Source organism: Microcaecilia unicolor, chromosome 1 (genome assembly GCF_901765095.1).
Source record: "Microcaecilia unicolor chromosome 1, aMicUni1.1, whole genome shotgun sequence".
Lineage (NCBI taxonomy): Eukaryota > Metazoa > Chordata > Amphibia > Gymnophiona > Siphonopidae > Microcaecilia > Microcaecilia unicolor.
In genome coordinates this window covers 597,204,708-597,222,541 of record NC_044031.1, presented here as the reverse complement: position 1 = coordinate 597,222,541, position 17,834 = coordinate 597,204,708, and the positions used below count along the sequence as shown (strand labels likewise).

Below are 17,834 nucleotides of genomic sequence, written 5' to 3'. Positions count from 1 at the left end.
AAGAAGACTAAAAGGAAATCTTCAGGACCTGGTATTTCTATGAATAAAAGGTGACAGATTTAAAACAGTACACTCAACAGCTTTATCCTACCTATCGGCAAAATGTTGGCGCAACATACCAGCAACAGTAAGATCAGTATCAGAGAACGGAATCTTCCATAAACAGTTGAAGACTTATCTGTTCCAAAAACGTGTTAGGAAATGAGGAACAATGAATACAGCGCCCAATGTAAATTTTTTCCTACAAATACTCCCAGCCTAAAATGTCTTTTTTTCTTGAAATGTCTCGAGCCTAAAATATAACAATGTACTTGATTAATGGATTAATGAGACAAAGTCAACATGGATTTAGTGAAGGGAAATCTTGCCTCACCAATCTACTACATTTCTTTGAAGGGGTGAAGAAACATGTAGATAAAGGTGAGCAGGTTGATATTGTGTATCTGGATTTTCAGAAGGCGTTTGACACAGTACCTCATGAAAGACTCCAGAGGAAATTGGAAAGTCATGGGATAGGAGGTAGTGTTCTATTGTGGATTAAAAACTGGTTAAAAGACAGAAAATAGAGAGTAGGGTTAAATGGTCAGTATTCTCAATGGAAAAGGGTAGTTAGTGGGGTTCCCCAGGGGTCTGTGCTGGGACCGCTGCTTTTTAACATATTTATAAATGACTTCAGATGGGAGTAACTAGTGAGGTAATTAAATTTGCTGATGACACAAAGTTATTCAAAGTCGTTAAATCGCGGGAGGATTGTGAAAAATTACAAGACTGGGCATCTAAATGGCAGATAACGTTTAATGTGAGCAAGTGCAAAGTGATGCAGGTGGGAAAGGGGAACCAGAATTATAACTGTCATGCAAGGTTCGACGTTAGGAGTCACGGACCAAGAAAGGGATCTAGGTGTCGTCGTTGATGATACGTTGAAACCTTCTGCTCAGTGTGCTGCTGCGACTAAGAAAGCAAATAGAATGTTAGGTGGTATTAGGAAAGCAATGGAAAACAAAAATGAGGATGTTATAATGCCTTTGTATCGCTCCATGGTGCGATCGCACCTCGAATATTGTGTGGAGGAGTGGCTTAGTGGTTAGAGCACCAGTCTTGCAATCCAGAGGTGGCCGGTTCAAATCCCACTGCTGCTCCCTGTGATCTTGGGCAAGTCACTTAACCCTCCATTGCCTCAGGTACAAACTTAGTTTGTGAGCACTCCTGGGACAGAGAGATATCCAGAGTACCTGAATGTAACTCACCTTGAGCTACTACTGAAAAAGGTATGAGCAAAATCTAAATAAATAAATAAAATAAAATTCTGGTCGCTGCATCTCAAAAAAGATATAGTGGAATTAGATAAGGTGCAGAGAAGGGCGACAAAAATGATAATGGGGATGGGATGACTTCCCTATGAGGAAAGGCTAGGGCTCTTTAGCTTGGAGAAAAGGCGGCAGAGTGGATATATGATAGAGGTCTATAAAATAATGAGTGGAGTTGAACGGGTAGATGTGAAGCGTCTGTTTACGCTTTCCAAAAATACTAGGACTATGGGGCATGCGATGAAGCTACAATGTAGTAAATTTAAAACGAATCAGAGAAAAATTTTCTTCACTCAACGTGTAATTAAACTCTGGAATTCATTGCCAGAGAATGTGGTAAAGGCGGTTAGCTTAGCGGAGTTTTAAAAAGGTTTGGACGGCTTCCTAAAGGAAAAGTACATAGACCGTTATTGAATGGACTTGGGGAAAATCCACTATTTCTGGGATAAGCAGTATAAAATGCTTTGTAGATTTTTGGGATCTTGCCAGGTATATTGTGAACTGGATTGGTCACAGTTGGAAACAGGATGCTGGACTTGATGGACCTTTGGTCTTTCCCAGTATGGCAATACTTATGTACTTATGATCTCTTGATGTAAGTTGCGCTGAACTCAGTATGGGAATGCTGGCGACTAATAAGAAATAAAGTAAAGGTAAGTTTAAACGTCATCATTGTAAGCCACATTGTGCCTGCAAATAGGTGGGAAAATGTGGGATACAAATGCAGCAAATAATAATAATAATCATCATACTTGCTTGGCCTGAGTTAGAGAACAGGTTAGAACCACATTTATTGTTAAAATATTATATTGAACAGAGAGGCAAGGCTCAGAGCATGTCTTTCATTATCCATCTTCACCTGTAGGATGTATGTACCCCTTGGGTACATGCAGATGTTCAGAGACGCATACAGCACTTCCCCAGATTGTCTTCTGGAACAAGAAAAAGGTAACAAATTGCTTACAACAGGTTGTAAGATTGGATGGGAAATCCTAATGCTTCCTGTTATGAATGTTCCGTAAGCAAAAGAACATTAAACCATACTATTATAGCAACATATTTATTTCTAATTCAATTTGCTAAACAAAATAGTTTTTATTTTTTTTTTATCGAATTTTGTAGCTCTGGTTAGTAACAATTCAATCAATAGGCTTACTTGTTAATCTTAATTTGTAGTTACTACAGTTGATATCTCAACTTTCCTTCCCTTGGCTTAAGATCTAGGATCCAGTGCTTTATTAATCCTATTTCCATGAAGCTCCTGCACAGAAAGACAGCTACAATAGTATAATAAATTGTTTCTAAGCATTCATCACACTTGCTCTACTCTTACAAGTCATAGGCTTAGTCCAGCCTATGATTTAAATGGGAAAGATTTTCCTTCTGGCAAGATTTGCTTTATTACACTAACCACACATTTGGTTATTGTTCTTAGTATGTGCTAACATATATGCACTAATTATATGCGTAAATGATTAGAACAATGGCATATACATGTATATGTATGCACATGTGTGTAAATGCCAGAAATCCTCCTAAGTGCTATTCTATAAATATGCATATGTCTTGCATAGCTCATAGTTACCAGTAGGTGTACAGATATAGGTGGAGTCTGGGCAGAGAATGGGCAAGACTCACATTTATGTGTGTAACTTGTGCACATAACTTATAGTACTCTATATCTCCAGCATTTAGACGGAACACTTATCCTAGCTGTATGGCTGTCATAAGTGATCATGACTAATTTATAGGCACACATTTTTGATGTTATGCTAGTATTCTATAAAGGAAAGTAAGTGCCTACATTCCTTTATAGAATAAGTTCCTACCAGGTGCCTATTTATCAATGCACAGTTTTAGAATTCCCTCCAAAATGCTAGACTACTTCATCCGCAGTTCAGTCTGGATTGAAACCTAATTCAGTTTAAGTACTACTACTACTACTACTTAACATTTCTAAAGCGCTACTAGGGTTACGCAGCGCTGTACAATTTAACATGGAAGGACAGTCCCTGCTCGAAGAGCTTACAATCTAAAAGACAAATGTACAGATAATCTGAAAGATCAGACAGATTGGGGCAACCTATATGTTCGAAAGGTTAGGTTCCGAATGCAGCATTGAAGAGGTGAGCTTTAAGCAAGGATTTGAAGATGGGTAGGGAGGGGGCTTGGCGTAGGGATTCAGGAAGATTGTTCCAAGCATAGGGTGAGGCAAGGCAAAATGAGCGGAGCCTGGAGTTGGCAATGGTGGAGAAGGGTACTGAGAGGAGGGATTTGTCGTGTGAGCGGAGGTTACGGGCAGGAACGTAGGGGGAGATGAGGGTAGAGAGGTAGTGAGGAGCAGCAGACCGGGTGCACTTGTAAGTAAGGAGGAGAAGCTTGAATTGGATGCGGTATCTGATCGGAAGCCAGTGAAGTGACTTGAGGAGAGGGGTGATATGAGTACATCGGTTCTGGCGGAATATAAGACGTGCGGCAGAGTTCTGAATGGATTGAAGGGGGGATAGATGGCTGAGTGGGAGGCCAGTGAGGAGCAAGTTGCAGTAGTCGAGGCGTGAGGTAATGAGAGCGTGGACGAGAGTTCGGGTGGTGTGCTCAGTGAGGAAAGGGCGAATTTTGTTGATGTTGAAAAGGAAGAAGCGACAGGTTTTGTCAGTCTGCTGGATATGCGCAGAGAAGGAGAGGGAGGAGTCGAAGATGACCCCGAGGTTGCGGGCAGATGAGACGGGGAGGATGAGGGTGCCATCAACTGAGATAGAGAGTGGGGGAAGAGGAGAAGTGGGCTTAGGTGGAAAGATGAGGAGTTCGGTCTTGGACATGTTCAGCTTCAGGTGGCGGTTGGACATCCAGGCAGCAATGTCGGACAGGCAGGCCGATACCTTGACCTGGGTCTCTGAGGTGATGTCTGGTGTGGAGAGATAGAGCTGGGTGTCATCAGCGTAGAGATGATACTGGAAGACATGAGGTGAGATCAGTGAGCCTAGGGAAGAGGTGTAGATAGAGAAGAGAAGGGGTCCGAGGACAGATCCCTGGGGAACACCAACAGTCCATCTACACTTTGTCCTGTTCACTAACTTTTAAGTGGGATACAATGTTTGCCTAGTCTTTAGTGGCCATGTTTTCTACAAAACCTTCTTCAATTGAAGTCTCCCATAAAATCATCTATAGTCTTATTTAGAAACAGTGTAATTTTAACCAGCTAATGGAAGCCTCCATTTTGAGCCTCTCAACTCTTGTAAACTCAAGCAATCTGACCTGAAAGGTGGTGCATTTGTTTTTTATTTCTTAAGATATTAGTTGATGTGCTGCGAGCCTTAGAAGCATGTCCAGCTTCCATTACATTTTGTTCACCTTATGGCACTGCATGAGACAGAGCTAGTTTCTCCCATAATCATTTAGTTATCATCACACATCTTCAAATTAGTAAGGAAGAACTTGTACATTATACAAATTCCTTCTTATACTGTGAGAATGTAAGACTGCTTGTCCTCAGAGAAAATATCTTTTCACACATGTAAATACCATCTAACCATTCTAAACTGATATCCTATGTATGTATGTTATTAGGCTTAATGCAGCGATGTGCATCGGGGGTGCCTGCACCTGCCATGCCTTCCACTGTGGCCCCGACTGGCCTTGAGTCCGCGGTGTGGCCTTCGGCACCGGTGCCACTTGTGGCTCCAGTATCGATTGCCACCCATTCTGGCTCTCCTTCGACATTGGTGGAGGATGCTTCGCCGGAGTCGAGGCAGGTGCAGACACCTTGACACCATTCTCGAGGACATGGATCCTCCATGTTGAGGCTGGCCTGGTCATCCTTGAGGGAAGTGTTGTCCGATATTGAAGAGGAGCGCTCGTGGGAATCAGAAGAGGATCCCAGGTACTTTTCCTCCGATGAGTCCTATGGGATCTCTTCTGAGCCTTCCCCTCCACCTGAGAGGAGACTGTCTCCACCTCTCCTTTACCTCCTTTGTAGGAGAAATGACAGAGACCATTCCATTTCCCATAGAAGTGGTAGATGAGCCCAGGGCCAAGATGCTCGAGGTCCTGGACTACACCGCTCCACCTAAGGAGGCAGTGATGGCTCCTCTCCACGAGGTACTCAAGGCAGTCCTCGTACTGAACTGGGCATCCCCTCTGTCTGTCCCTGTGGTCCCGAAGAAGATTGATACCCAATATCGAATCCAAGGAGAACCTGGGTTGGTGAGGCCTTAGTTATCCCATAACTCCATGGTGGTGGTGGATGCCGCTCTCAAAAAAGCCAGGAGTACTAGGGACTGTGCTTCGACTTCCCCAGGTAGAGAAACTAGAACCATGGACTTTTTTGGGAGAAAGATGTGTCTGGCCACTATGCTCATCGCCCGTATTCAGTCTTACCAGCTCTTCAAGAGCGTCTACTTGTGGAACTCAGTGAGGCAGCTGTATGACTTGGTTGATACGCTCCCTACAGAGCAGGCCAAGCCTTTTCACAAGTTGATCAAGCAGCAGAAGGCATGTCACATGTTCTTGGCCAGGGGCACTTACGACACTTTTGACATGGCATCCAGAATCTCTGCCCAGAGAATAGCAATATGCAGACTCTTCTGGCTGCATGTTTCTGACCTGGACCATTCGGTCCAGCAGAGAATGGCAGATGCCTCTTGCCGGGAGGATAATCTTTTCAGAGAGAAAATCAAAGAGGTTGCTGACTAGATAAAAAAGCACACTGAGGCTATGTCTTCTCTCTCCAGCCGGACGTCTTCTGCAGCCACCTCCTCATCCAGGAGGTATTTTGGTGGGTCACGGAGCACTCCCTATTCCTGCTTTAGGCATAGGTATGCTCCTGCTGCTCGCCAGCCTGTTCAGGCTCAGCCTCAGCACGCTCGTTCTCATCAACAGTGTGCGCCCAAGGCCCCTGCTTCTCCACAGCAAAAGCAAGGGATGAGCTTTTGACTGGCTCCAGCAGAGCATAGCTGCAGTCAAAGTGTCCATTCCAGACAATTTGCCGGTTGGAAGGAGGTTAAAATGTTTTCACCAAAGGTGGCCTCTTATAACCTCCGACCGATGGGTTCTTCAAATAGTCCATTTAAGATACACTCTCAATTTATTTATTTATTTATTAGGATTTATTTACCACCTTTTTGAAGGAATTCACTCAAGGCGGTGTACAGTAAGAATAGATCAAACATGAGCAGGAAGCAATTAGAGCAGTAAAAATATTCAAACAATACAAAGTATGGCATGGTATACTACTTGCAATGACAACGCAATATGTACTAGAACATTATAATTGGTAGTGAAGGGTAAGGCAAAGTTGTAACATATAGATGAGTAAGAAAGTAGGAAGAATTAGAAAGTAAGGTGATTGATTTGAAGAAAGTTGCACGTGAGGTCAGAGAGATGGTTGAATATTATCTCAGCTAGGGTAGGATTAGATAAACATGTCCCGCTGCAGTATGTGCAGCTCGAGTCAATCCTTGTGTGTGTGTGTGTGAGTGAGACTAATAAGTTAGTTACTTCTTCTGTTAAAGCCTTGGTTGAAGAGCCAAGCTTTCACCTGTTTCCTGAAGTAGAGGTAGTCTTGTGTTATGCAGAGCCTTTCAGGCAATGCATTCCAGAGTGTGTGGGGGCTACTCCAGAGAAGGCTCGCTTGCGGGTATCACATCATATAATGTCTTTTGGAGAGGGTGTAGTTAGTGAGAGTCTTTGGGAGGACCTTAGTGTTCTTGGTGGTGTGTGGAGGATCATCCTATTCTTCAGATACTCGGGGCCATTTCCTTTTGGGTCCATTTCCTTTCAGGGCCTTGAAGATCAGATATAGAGTTTTAAATTTAGCCTTGTATTGTACTGGTAGCCAATGAAGTTGTTGCAAAAATGGTGTGATGTGGTCACATCATTTGCAACCTTCTATGAGTCTTGCTCTGAATCAACTGGAGCTGGTGCAGTCCCTTTGTAGTCAGAGCATTGTATAGTGCTTTGCACTAATCCAGTCTTGATGTTGCCATGGCATGCACAACTGGGATAAGATTTACCTTCTCGATGTAAGGAGAGAGGCAGTGTAGCTGTCTCAAATGGTAGAAGTAGCTCTTGAAGGTTGCTTGGATTTGGGGAATCAGAGTAAGTGTTGAATCTAACTGTATTCCAAGGTTCCTGACTTGCAATTTGAGGGGGAGTTCAAACTTCCCAAAAGGGATTTTGATGTCAGGTATGTATCCACTTGTGTTAGGGACCCAGAGAAGCTCGGTTTTACTTGGGTTCAGGCAAAGTTTGTTGTGTTTAGCCCATTCTTGAATTGATGTTAGACAGGTAATCAGTTTATTCAAGGCTTGTAGGTAAGTCAGGTTCAATGGGTATAAGTAGCTGCACATCATCCGCATAGATGTAGAACTGAGTGTCCATTGACCGAATCAGCTCAGCCAGTGGCTTGAGGTAGATATTGAACAGAATAAGTGACAGTTTCCTTGTCATCAAGCAGATGAATCCATTACGAGTGGGTTGTGTTCATCAACCAGCAGGGGGAGATAGAGAGCACTGAAAAACCATAGTGCCTCATGGCCAGCTAGCTCCATCTGCCTCTTCAGTATTCTCTATCTCCACAGCAGGGTGGTTGCTGCTTGTTCAAGCTCCTTCAGAAAATCTGCCTGGGGTGGCTCCTGTGCTTTTGCCAGTTGTAGCAGGGGTGTTGTGGCTGATGGTGCCCACTTTAAAGGCAAATAGGTTAGCCCTTTCCCTGCCTTACCTGGCCCCCGATGTGGAAGTAGACAAATAGGCAGGCCCTGTCCCTGTCTTTGCCCACGCTGTGGATGCAGGAACATAGGTTCGCCCTTTCCCTGCCTTTCCCACGCTACTGATCCTCTGGAGTTGGAAATTTGCCTCTTTCGCTGTTGCCTCAAACTTTCCTCACAGCGTTATAAAAAAAAAAAAGAGGTTTTCTTCTGATTGTGCAGTGTGACCGGAGACTTGGTCTGGTGAGGTAAGAGCATTTTGTAGCTCCTCCGGGAAGGGCCCGCGTTTGGGACGATTTTGGCGCAAATCCGCCATTTTGAATTTCCGCCGCTTTCGGCGATGGCTGCTGAGAAAGTTAAGCGCTGTTCCGTTTGTGGCAAGTGCAAATGTGCAGCGGGGCTCTGTAAGGCATGCTTTTCAGATGGTAGAGCTGGCCTGAGCATGGCGAGCGATGTTCCTTTCCGCTCCGTGGAGCTGGCAGCAGGTGCCATTTTGGAACAGCATGGCGTGACCCCCGCTGAGGCAGAGGGGTTTGAGCCGGGAGGGGCGCCTCGTGTGGAGGCTAATAAAAGAGCTGTTTCCCCCGGACTGGAACAGGGAGGCCAGGGTGAGCCATTTTCCCCTCAATTTGTTTTATTGCTGCATAATGCCCTGCTTTCTATATCCCCTCCAGTGGAGTCTGGCCTTGGATTACCGTCAGGCGCGTTTTCCCCTGACAGATGGCCGCAAGACAAGCGCAGAAGGGTGGATTCCCCTTTAGAAAGTGGCGCACCCCCCCCCCCCCCTCCGTGGTCGGGATGTGAGGACTCTGAGGGGTCTCGCAGGCCTTCGTGGTCTGGAGAGCCAGAAGAAGGTGCAGGATTCCCTCCGGATCCGGATGATCCTTCTGCGGTGAGGATTTTCCACCACGAGGAGCTGCCAGCGCTTATTACTGATGCCTTGCAGGTCCTCTCTGTAGAAGACCCTGGGAGTACTATTACTATTTAACATTTCTAAAGCGCTACCAGGGTTGCGCAGCGCTGTACAATTAACAAAGAAGGACAGTCCCTGCTCAAAGGAGCTTACAATCTAAAGGACAAAAAGTGCAGTCAATCAAGATTGAGGCAGTCTAGAGTATTGAGACCTCCTCCGGTAATCCGAGGATGGCAAGTACTAAGAAGCCTGCTCGAGCCTTTCCTTTGCATGATTCCATCCAAGAGCTTATCTCGGCTCAATGGGCTGACCCCGAGGGACCTTTGAAAGTCACCAGGGCTATGGGGCAATTATACCATCTAAGTGAGGAGCATTTGGTGCGCCTAGCAGTGCCTAAAGTGGATGCCCTGGTCACAGCTGTGACAAAGAAAACTACCCTCCCAGTGGAAGGAGGAGTTGCCCTGAAGGACATGCAGGACCGTTGCCTGGAGGCAGCTATGAAACGGTCCTTTGAAATTTCAGGCCTATCCTTATGGGCGTCTGCATGCAGCTGCTACGCTGCCCGAGCCTGCCTCGCTTGGTTACAACAGGCAGTGGAACAGCCCGGAGATGGAACGGAGCCCCTTATGGAGGTGGCACCGCGGATGGAGTCGGCCATGTTTTTTTTGGCTGACGCCCTTTATGATCTGGTCAGAGCTTCGGCTAAGCAGATGGCTGTAGCGGTGGCGGCTCGCAGTCTTCTGTGGCTACGGCATTGGGCAGCTGACATGGTCTCTAAGCAAAGGTTGGTGAAGTTGCCCTTTCAAGGCCTTCTCCTGTTTGGTGAGGAGTTGGAGAAAATTGTGAAAGGCCTGGGGATGCCAAACCCCAGCTCTTACCCGAGGATAGGCCGCGGCCTTCTTCCAAGGGTCAGGCGGTTCCCTCCTCTTACAGACCTCGCTTCCGTGAAGCTAGAAGGTACCGCCCGGGGCATTCTGCTAGGTTCACTTCACATGCCCGTTTTCAGCAGAGGAACTCCTTTTGCTCGGACAAACGTTCCGCAGCAGCAGGCTCAAGACCTGGAGTTCAAGGGTGACCCTCTCAATGATGATGCGCTGCCCCCATCCTCGATTCCTGTGATAGGAGGACGACTTTACCTCTTTTTCGAGGAGTGGGCCAAGATTACCACAGATCAGTGAGTCTTGGACCTGATCAGAGAAGGCTACAGAATAGAATTCAATGCCCCAATAAGAGACGTGTTTGTGGAGTGCCGATGTGGTTCTGCCGCCAAATGGGCAGCGGTAGAGGAGACCTTGCAAGGCTTGATTCACATAGGGTGGTTTCCCCCGTGCCTCCTGCCGAATGTGGCTCTGGCCGTTGCTCCATTTACTTCGTGGTGCCGCGAGAAGGAGGGTCTTTTCGGCCTATCCTAGACATAAAAGAAGTCAAGTCTCTGAACGTGCGGCATTTTCACATGGAAACCCTGCGCTCCGTCATAGCAGTGGTACAGCCAGGAGAGTTTCTCAAGTCTCTGGACCTGAAAGAAGCTTACTTGCACATACCAATTTGGCCCCCGCACCAGAGGTTTCTGCGTTTTGCGGTGATGGGAAAACATTTCCAGTTTCGGGCCTTGCCTTTTGGCCTCGCCACAGCTCCCCGAACCTTTTCCAAGGTAATGGTGGTAGTTGCTGCTTTTCCCAGGCGAGAGGGTATCCGGGTTCACCCGTACCTAGACGACTGGCTCATCAGAGCAGACTCAGTAGAAGAGAGTCATCCGGTTACAGCCAGAGTGGTCTCAGTACTGCAGTCTCTGGGCTGGGTTGTCAATATAGTCAAAAGTCACCTGACCCCCTCTCAATCTCTAGAATATTTGGGGGTCCGGTTCGACACAGCCTCGGGGATGGTCTTCCTACCCGAGCAAAGGCGGTGCAAGCTTCAAAACCAGGTCCGTCTGCTCCTGAGGATGCCTCGCCCGCGAGCTTGGGACATAGTCCAGCTGTTGGGGTCGATGACGGCCACTTTGGAAGTGGTGCCTTGGGCGAGAGCACACCTGAGACCTCTGCAGTGTTCCCTGCTTCAACGGTGATCTCCAATATATCAGGATTATCAATGCAGACTCACATGGCTCCCTGCGGCCCGGCTCAGTATGAAGTGGTGGCTCTCAGACAGCATGCTAAGGCGAGGAATGCCGCTAGCGCTCCCTGATTGGTGCCTGGTGGTAACAGATGTCAGCCTGAACGGCTGGGGTGCACATTGCCGGGGAAGGCATGCCCAGGGTCTTTGGATACCTGAGGAGTCGGAGTGATCCATAAATCGCTTGGAGTTGAAAGCGTTTTTCCAGGCGCTTCTGGTCTTTCATTTGACCCTGGAAGGATTGGCTGTCAGAGTTCTGTCGGACAAAGCAACAGCAGTGGCCTACATAAATCGCCAAGGAGGCACTCAAAGCATAGCACTAGCAGTGCAGGTCGCGCAGATTTGCCACTGGGCCGAACTTCATCTGCCGTTTCTGTCAGCAGCTCATATTGCAGGTCAGAGCAACATGCAAGCCGATTATCTGAGCAGGAATCAAATCGACCCAGCGGAGTGGGAACTTGCAGACAAATTATTCCTGCAGATATGTGCCAAATGGGGAAAGCCCGTAATGGATCTTATGGCGTCAAGCACAAATGCCAAAGTCCCGTGCTTCTACAGCAGATGGAGATATCCTCGCTCTGCAGGGTTGGATGCCTTGGCTCAACCCTGGCCTCAGGGCCTCCTGTATGTGTTCCCTCTGTGGCCCTTGATAGGGCGAGTACTCCTGCGGATTCGACTCCACCAAGGAGAGGTGGTTCTCATTGCCCCGGATTGGCCCAGGAGGCCGTGGTATGCGGATCTCTGGCGGATGCTGGTAGAGGATCCCCTTCCGTTACCTCTGGTACCAAGCCTATTGTCACAGGGCCCGGTGACCATGGAGGACGCCTGCCGCTTTGGTCTTATGGCATGGCAATTGAGAGACAAGGAATATTCCAGTAAAGTCATTTCCACTCTCCTGCAGGCCCGCAAGCGTTCCACTTCCGTGGCTTATGCCAGGATTTGGCGCCAATTTGAAGCTTGGTGTGCTTCTAAAGCGATCAAACCCATGCGAGCTTCTGTCTCGCCGATACTTGACTTTTTGCAGGATGGTTTACAAAAAGCCTTGGCCTATAATTCCCTGCGTGTTCAAGTGGCAGCCTTAGCATGTTTTCGAGGGAAGGTCGCTGGCCTCTCTCTGGCTGCTTGCCCGGATGTGACACGGTTTCTTAGAGGGTTGCTTCGGCTCCATCCTCCCATGCGGGCCCCATGTCCTGCCTGGAACCTGGGGTTAGTTTTAAAGGCCCTTCAGTGTTTGCCCTTCGAGCCTCTTAGGCGAGCTTCGGAGAAAGATGTGACCTTAAAGACTGTCTTTTTGGTGGCCGTGACATCGGCGAGACGGGTATCTGAGCTCTAGGCGCTGTCCTGTCGAGACCCATTTCTGCAATTCTCAGAGTCCAGAGTAATGGTACGTACGTTGCCTTCCTTCATGCCTAAGGTGGTTTCAGCGTTTCACCTAAGCCAGCCTATTTTCCTGCCCTCCTTTTCTAAAGAGGAGTTTCCAGAAGCCTATGGGCAGTTGCACCTTCTGGATGCGCGAAGGGCTCTGTTGCAATATCTGCACATGTCAAATGCCTTCAGGACCTCTGACCATCTTTCTGTTCTTTTGTCAGGTTCGCGCAGAGGGTCTCCAGCGTCTAAGGCCACTATAGCTTGTTGACTCAAAGAAGCTATTTTTTCAGCATATCTGCTGTCTGGCCGGCCTCCGCCTGAAGCCTTTAAGGCACATTCCACAAGAGCGATTTCCTCTTCTTGGGCTGAAACTGGAGCACTCTCTCTTCAAGAGATATGTAGTGCAGCTACTTGGGCTTCGAAGCTCTCTTTTGCCCGACATTACAGGCTGGATGTGGCTGCCAGGAGAGACGCGCATTTTGGAGCACAAGTGCTGGCGCGTGGTGTGGCTTGTTCCCACCCTATCTAGGGATTGCTTTGATACATCACACTTGTAATGGATTCATCTGCTTGATGAAAAGGAAGGGAAAATTAGGTTCTTACCTTGGTAATTTTCTTTCCTTTAGTCATAGCAGATGAATCCATGAGCCCTCCCTCAGTGGTTCATTATGTCATTCATGTAACTTTTATGTTCAGTTTTTCCTGTAGATATGTTCCCTCCTTGGGAGAAGTTGGAAAACAGTCTTCAGGATTTCTGTTCAGTTACAGGAGGATGAGTTCATGCCCTCCTTTGAATTATAGCTCCAGTTTTGGGGCGTTCATCCGCTGTGAGGAAAGTTCATGTTGTTATGCTTTGCGGTGTAACACTGCTTTGGAAGCTTCAAATACTGAAGAGGCAGATGGAGCTAGCTGGCCATGAGGCACTATGGTTTTTCAGTGCTCTCTATCTCCCCCTGCTGGTTGATGGACACAACCCACTTGTAATGGATTCATCTGTTATGACTAAAGGAAAGAAAATTACCAAGGTAAGAACCTAATTTTTCCATCGATCCTTGTGGTACCCCACAGGTCAGTGTCCATGATGGTGATGAGTTGCTGGCAATCATTATGGATTGTTGCCTGTCTGATAGGATCTGTACCAGGCAAGTACTGTTCCATTGATACCTGTTTCTGTCAGTCGTGCTAGCAAGATATCATAATCCACAGTGTCAAAAGCTGCTGAGAAATCTAGCAGTATTAACATCGAGGCAAATCCCTTGTCTCGGTTTCTGTGAAGATCATCTAGCAGGGATACAAGGACAGTTTCTGTTCCATAACCAGGTCTGAATCCAGATTGACATGGATCTAGCCAGTTACTCTTTTCTAGCCATTCATTAAGTTCAACACAGACTGTTTGTTCTATGAGTTTCCCTAGAAACAGGATGTTGGATACTGGCCTGTCATTTTCAAGTCTGTCCTGGTCAAGGTTGTTTTTCTTCAGCAAGGGCGAACCACTGCCCTTTTTAATGCTGTTGGTAATTGCCCATTAGAAAGAGAGGTGTTCACAATTTTTGTGGCACCTTCTATAAGGTCCATACTTGCCTGCTGCACTAGCTTTGATGGGCAGGGATCGAGGGATGCCCACCGAGAGCTCACTCATTCAGCTTTCAGCACAAGCAGGTACTTGCAGAGGAACTCTCCGCCCTTCTAAAGGCCTGTGCGGTCGAACCCGGTCCACTAGAGGAAGAAAGGAAGGGATTCTTTTCCAAGTACTTCATTGTACAGAAAAGGACTGTGGGGATGTGTCCCATCCTTGACCTGAGGGCCCTGAACAAATTCCTAGTCCCAGAAAAGTTCAAGATGGTTTCCCTGAGCACACTTCTTCCCATGATTCAGAAAAACAATTGGCTATGCTCTGTGGACTTAAAGGATGCATACAGTCATATCCTGATACTTCCAGCTCACAGGAAGTATCTTCGATTTCAGCTGGAAACACATCACTTTCAATACCGCGTATTACCCTTTGGCCTTGCATCAGCTCCCAGGGGTTTTAGAATACGTTTTGGGGTAGTCGCAGCATTGCTACGTAAGCAGGCTGAGTGCATATGTTCCCTTATCTCGACGATTGGCTGGTGAAGAGCACCTTGGAAGACGGTGCTCGGGAGTCAATGTGGATGACTTCAGGTGCTAGAACTGCTAGGGTTCGTAATAAACTACCCCAAGTCCCATCTCCATCCAGTTCAACAATTGGAGTTTATAGGAACCTGCTCAATACGAAGAATGTCCGAGCCTTCCTCCCACAGGCTCTTATCGACAACCTTCTCTCCCTTGCGTCCAAGGTTCGGGCATCACAGCAGGTCACAGCTCAGCAGATGTTGAGATTGTTGGGCCACATGGCTTCCACAGTACGTTACACCCATGGCACGTCTTCACATGAGATCTGCTCAATGGACACTGGCTTCTCAGTGGTATCAAGCCACAGGAAGTTTGGAGGATGTCATCCTGGTGTCCCCGGAGCTTGTGCGCTCTCTTCAATGGTGGACAGTTCGGTCCAATTTGACAATCAGGTTGCACCAGATCTCGCCCTCTGTGGCAGGAAGCGGTTCAGTTGTGGCTCTGGGTACGCCATCATGCTATGTTTCTCCAGGCCTCTTATCTGGCAGGCATAAACAACGGCCTGGCCGAAAGACTGAGCAGGATAATGCAACCTCACAAGTGGTCTCTGAACATGGCTGTAGCCCGCAACATCTTCCGAGCATGGGGCACCTCGGTGGATCTTTTCGACACTCAATCACAATGTCCAACAGTTCTGTTCCAGGCTTCAGGCCCATGACAGACTTCCTTCTTCATTGGGGGAACAGGCCTTCTGTATGCATATCCTCCCATTCCTCTAGAGGGAAAGACTTTGTTGAAATTCAAGCAAGACCGCGGAACCATGATTCTGATCTGGCCGCTGCAAATATGGTTCTTATTCTTTTGGAATTGTCCTCCAAAAAACCGTGGCGATTGGAGTGAAGCAAATGCAGGCTGAAATTCCTTGGTTGCAGCCTGAGACCCTGAAGAAGCAGCGAAATGCTGGCCACCGTCGGCTCAGGGCAGCCTTGAGGGACCGCACAGCGGGAGCAGCATCTGATTGAGAACATTGAACAGAGATAAGTGTGAACCTGTTATCTATGGGATATTTTTCTGTGTTTCCGGCGTAGCGTTTAATGCATTGATGATCAGTTAATTTGAAAAAATTTAAATAAAGTGTTTTTGGCCACAGCGTACAGATTTTATACAGCTGGGGCCTCAGGGTTTTTTGCCTATGATGAAGAGAGGACTATTTTGTCCGTTTAGCTTGTTGAGATTGATTTTATAGTCTCTAAAGCTCTTTGAGGCTTTTTCCCTGATTGTTATTTCTTATTGCGTGGATTATTTTGCACACATTACTCTTTAGTGGCTTTTATAAAATAGACACTTTTTTGGACATTTTACATAGACATCTTGTTAGGAAATTACAGCCTTTATGCTCATTTTTATTGGTTTCCAAATAAAGAATTTTTTTTTAATGTAAAACTGAGGTTTTTCTGAGAGAAACCTTTGCTGTCCTATTGACATTTTCATATTTTCTTTTAAGATAACAGCTAACTAGTTTCTTATATGTTTTGTCGCTGAGAATGCTACTGTTCAATGAATGTCAAATCACTTTATTGGAAACATTTTAGTTCTAAGAAGAGTTCTTCGCCCACACCCGTATTTATTTTTCCTCATTTTCTAATCATAAGCTGTTACATATCTCCAAAAATCACCATAATAAGGAACTATTTCACTTTGTTTTCCTGGGGGGTGGGGGGATCTGTGTTATCTGTTCAGTAAATCATTAAAAAAACATTTTTGGAACAAATGTGCTGCAGTAATTGCTTGGATTGTTTAATAGGAAACCAGAAGCATAGAACATCTCAATAATAATTTCTAATTATGCTTGTTTTCCCTGTGTTAGGACAAGAAGAGTGGGCTAACTCAAGACACAAGGCACCTTCAGCAAGAACAGCAAAGGGAGCCTACAGAGACCAGCCATATGCCAGATACTGATTGTACTCTGTGATGTTATGAAATACCCAGTCTTCTCCAGTCCTGTATACTGTTCAAAGTAATTTTTTTCTATAAACAATCCCTTTTTATTAAACAAAAGTACATACATTCTGAATGGCTGGACTGAACATACACAGTTTTATTGAAAGAATCGAGACTGAACAGGATGACATGTAAAAGGAGGAACTTTGTTATTTGCAATCTGTATTTGAAAAATAGGAGATCAAAAGAAAAAAAATAACCTTTAACTAGTGTTAAACAAAAACTAGGTTTACTAAATATGTTAGTCCATTCTTTTAACATAAGCGTAACTTTTTATTTTAAGGGATTTGAACAGAACTTAGTTCTTTTACCTTTATCTTTTAACCATCTTCAAGTTTTCTCTTGTAAACCTGCATTAAAGAGGGAAAATTACAAATGCAAATAATGTGATATTCTTTTGTAATTCAAATCTTGAAATGTTCTGTAGTGTTGAGCAAAAGCCAACTCTTGCTTGATACTAAATAAACTTTTGAAAGTAAGTCCATGTGTGTGAGAGAGTAATTTTATGCCTTATTTAAAAAAATATAAATAGTAGTAAACAGGGAAAAAATTTCATCTAACAATGATCAATGGTCATCATAAAAGGTTCACACTAAATCTTGTTCAGTTTTTTAAATTTGGTATAAACATAAATATACATTTATATGCACATGGTAGATTTAAATGCTGTTTAAAGTATTCAAATGGTATTCATCTGCTTGTGTGCCACCTTAAAACAGTGCAAACAAAAATCTTGTTTAAAATGTTTCTTTAAAATAGATAATGAATTTTCTGAAAAGATGTGACTAGTTTTCATCTTGTTGAGCATTTTTTCACTAGTGCAACTTTGGAATTTTTATGAGAATTTTGCTACCTTAATGAACATCTCACTCCGTGCTGGAAGCAATTAACACAAAGCTTTTAAAGACATTCTGACTTGACTAATTGAGGTCGCATTCATCAGAGACAGAGGATGTGTAACCCTTAAAACGGTCTTCATTTGCAAAGGTAAATAAATCAAATAAGATTTTAATCTCACTTAATTTATCTTAATATAACCAATAAAAAGCAGGGAGAATACAAATTAGAAAGTTCAGTTTAGAATTTAGAAAAGTTTTAAGAACATATAAATTATTTAAAATTTTTAATTTATAGTAATCTAAAAAGCCTTAGTTAAGCCAGTTTAATTGGGGCAAATTATTTCCTATTAAACAATATGTAAAACGTCATAACTAGCAGTTTGTAATACTTTTTTTCCATAAATTTTAGTAACCAAGAGCTTGTCTTAAAAAGTAATTAATGTTGACTAAAGATTTTCTTTCTTTAATGATTTAGTTTTAATATTAATTGTACTTC

General features: G+C 45.2%; 2 long non-coding RNA genes across 3 annotated transcripts in view; both read left to right on the top strand.

The window, feature by feature from the left end:
- LOC115460449 overlaps positions 1–16,978 on the top strand; it is a 48,198-nt gene extending 31,220 nt beyond the window's left edge. Inside the window, exon 2 of the long non-coding RNA XR_003940497.1 lies at positions 16,366–16,978. This is a non-coding gene — a long non-coding RNA (uncharacterized LOC115460449). The remainder of the gene's footprint in view (positions 1–16,365) is intronic.
- Positions 16,979–17,274: 296 nt separating this feature from the next.
- LOC115460450 overlaps positions 17,275–17,834 on the top strand; it is a 53,818-nt gene continuing 53,258 nt past the window's right edge. For both annotated transcript variants that reach the window (XR_003940498.1, XR_003940499.1), the window contains exon 1: positions 17,275–17,486. This is a non-coding gene — a long non-coding RNA (uncharacterized LOC115460450). The remainder of the gene's footprint in view (positions 17,487–17,834) is intronic.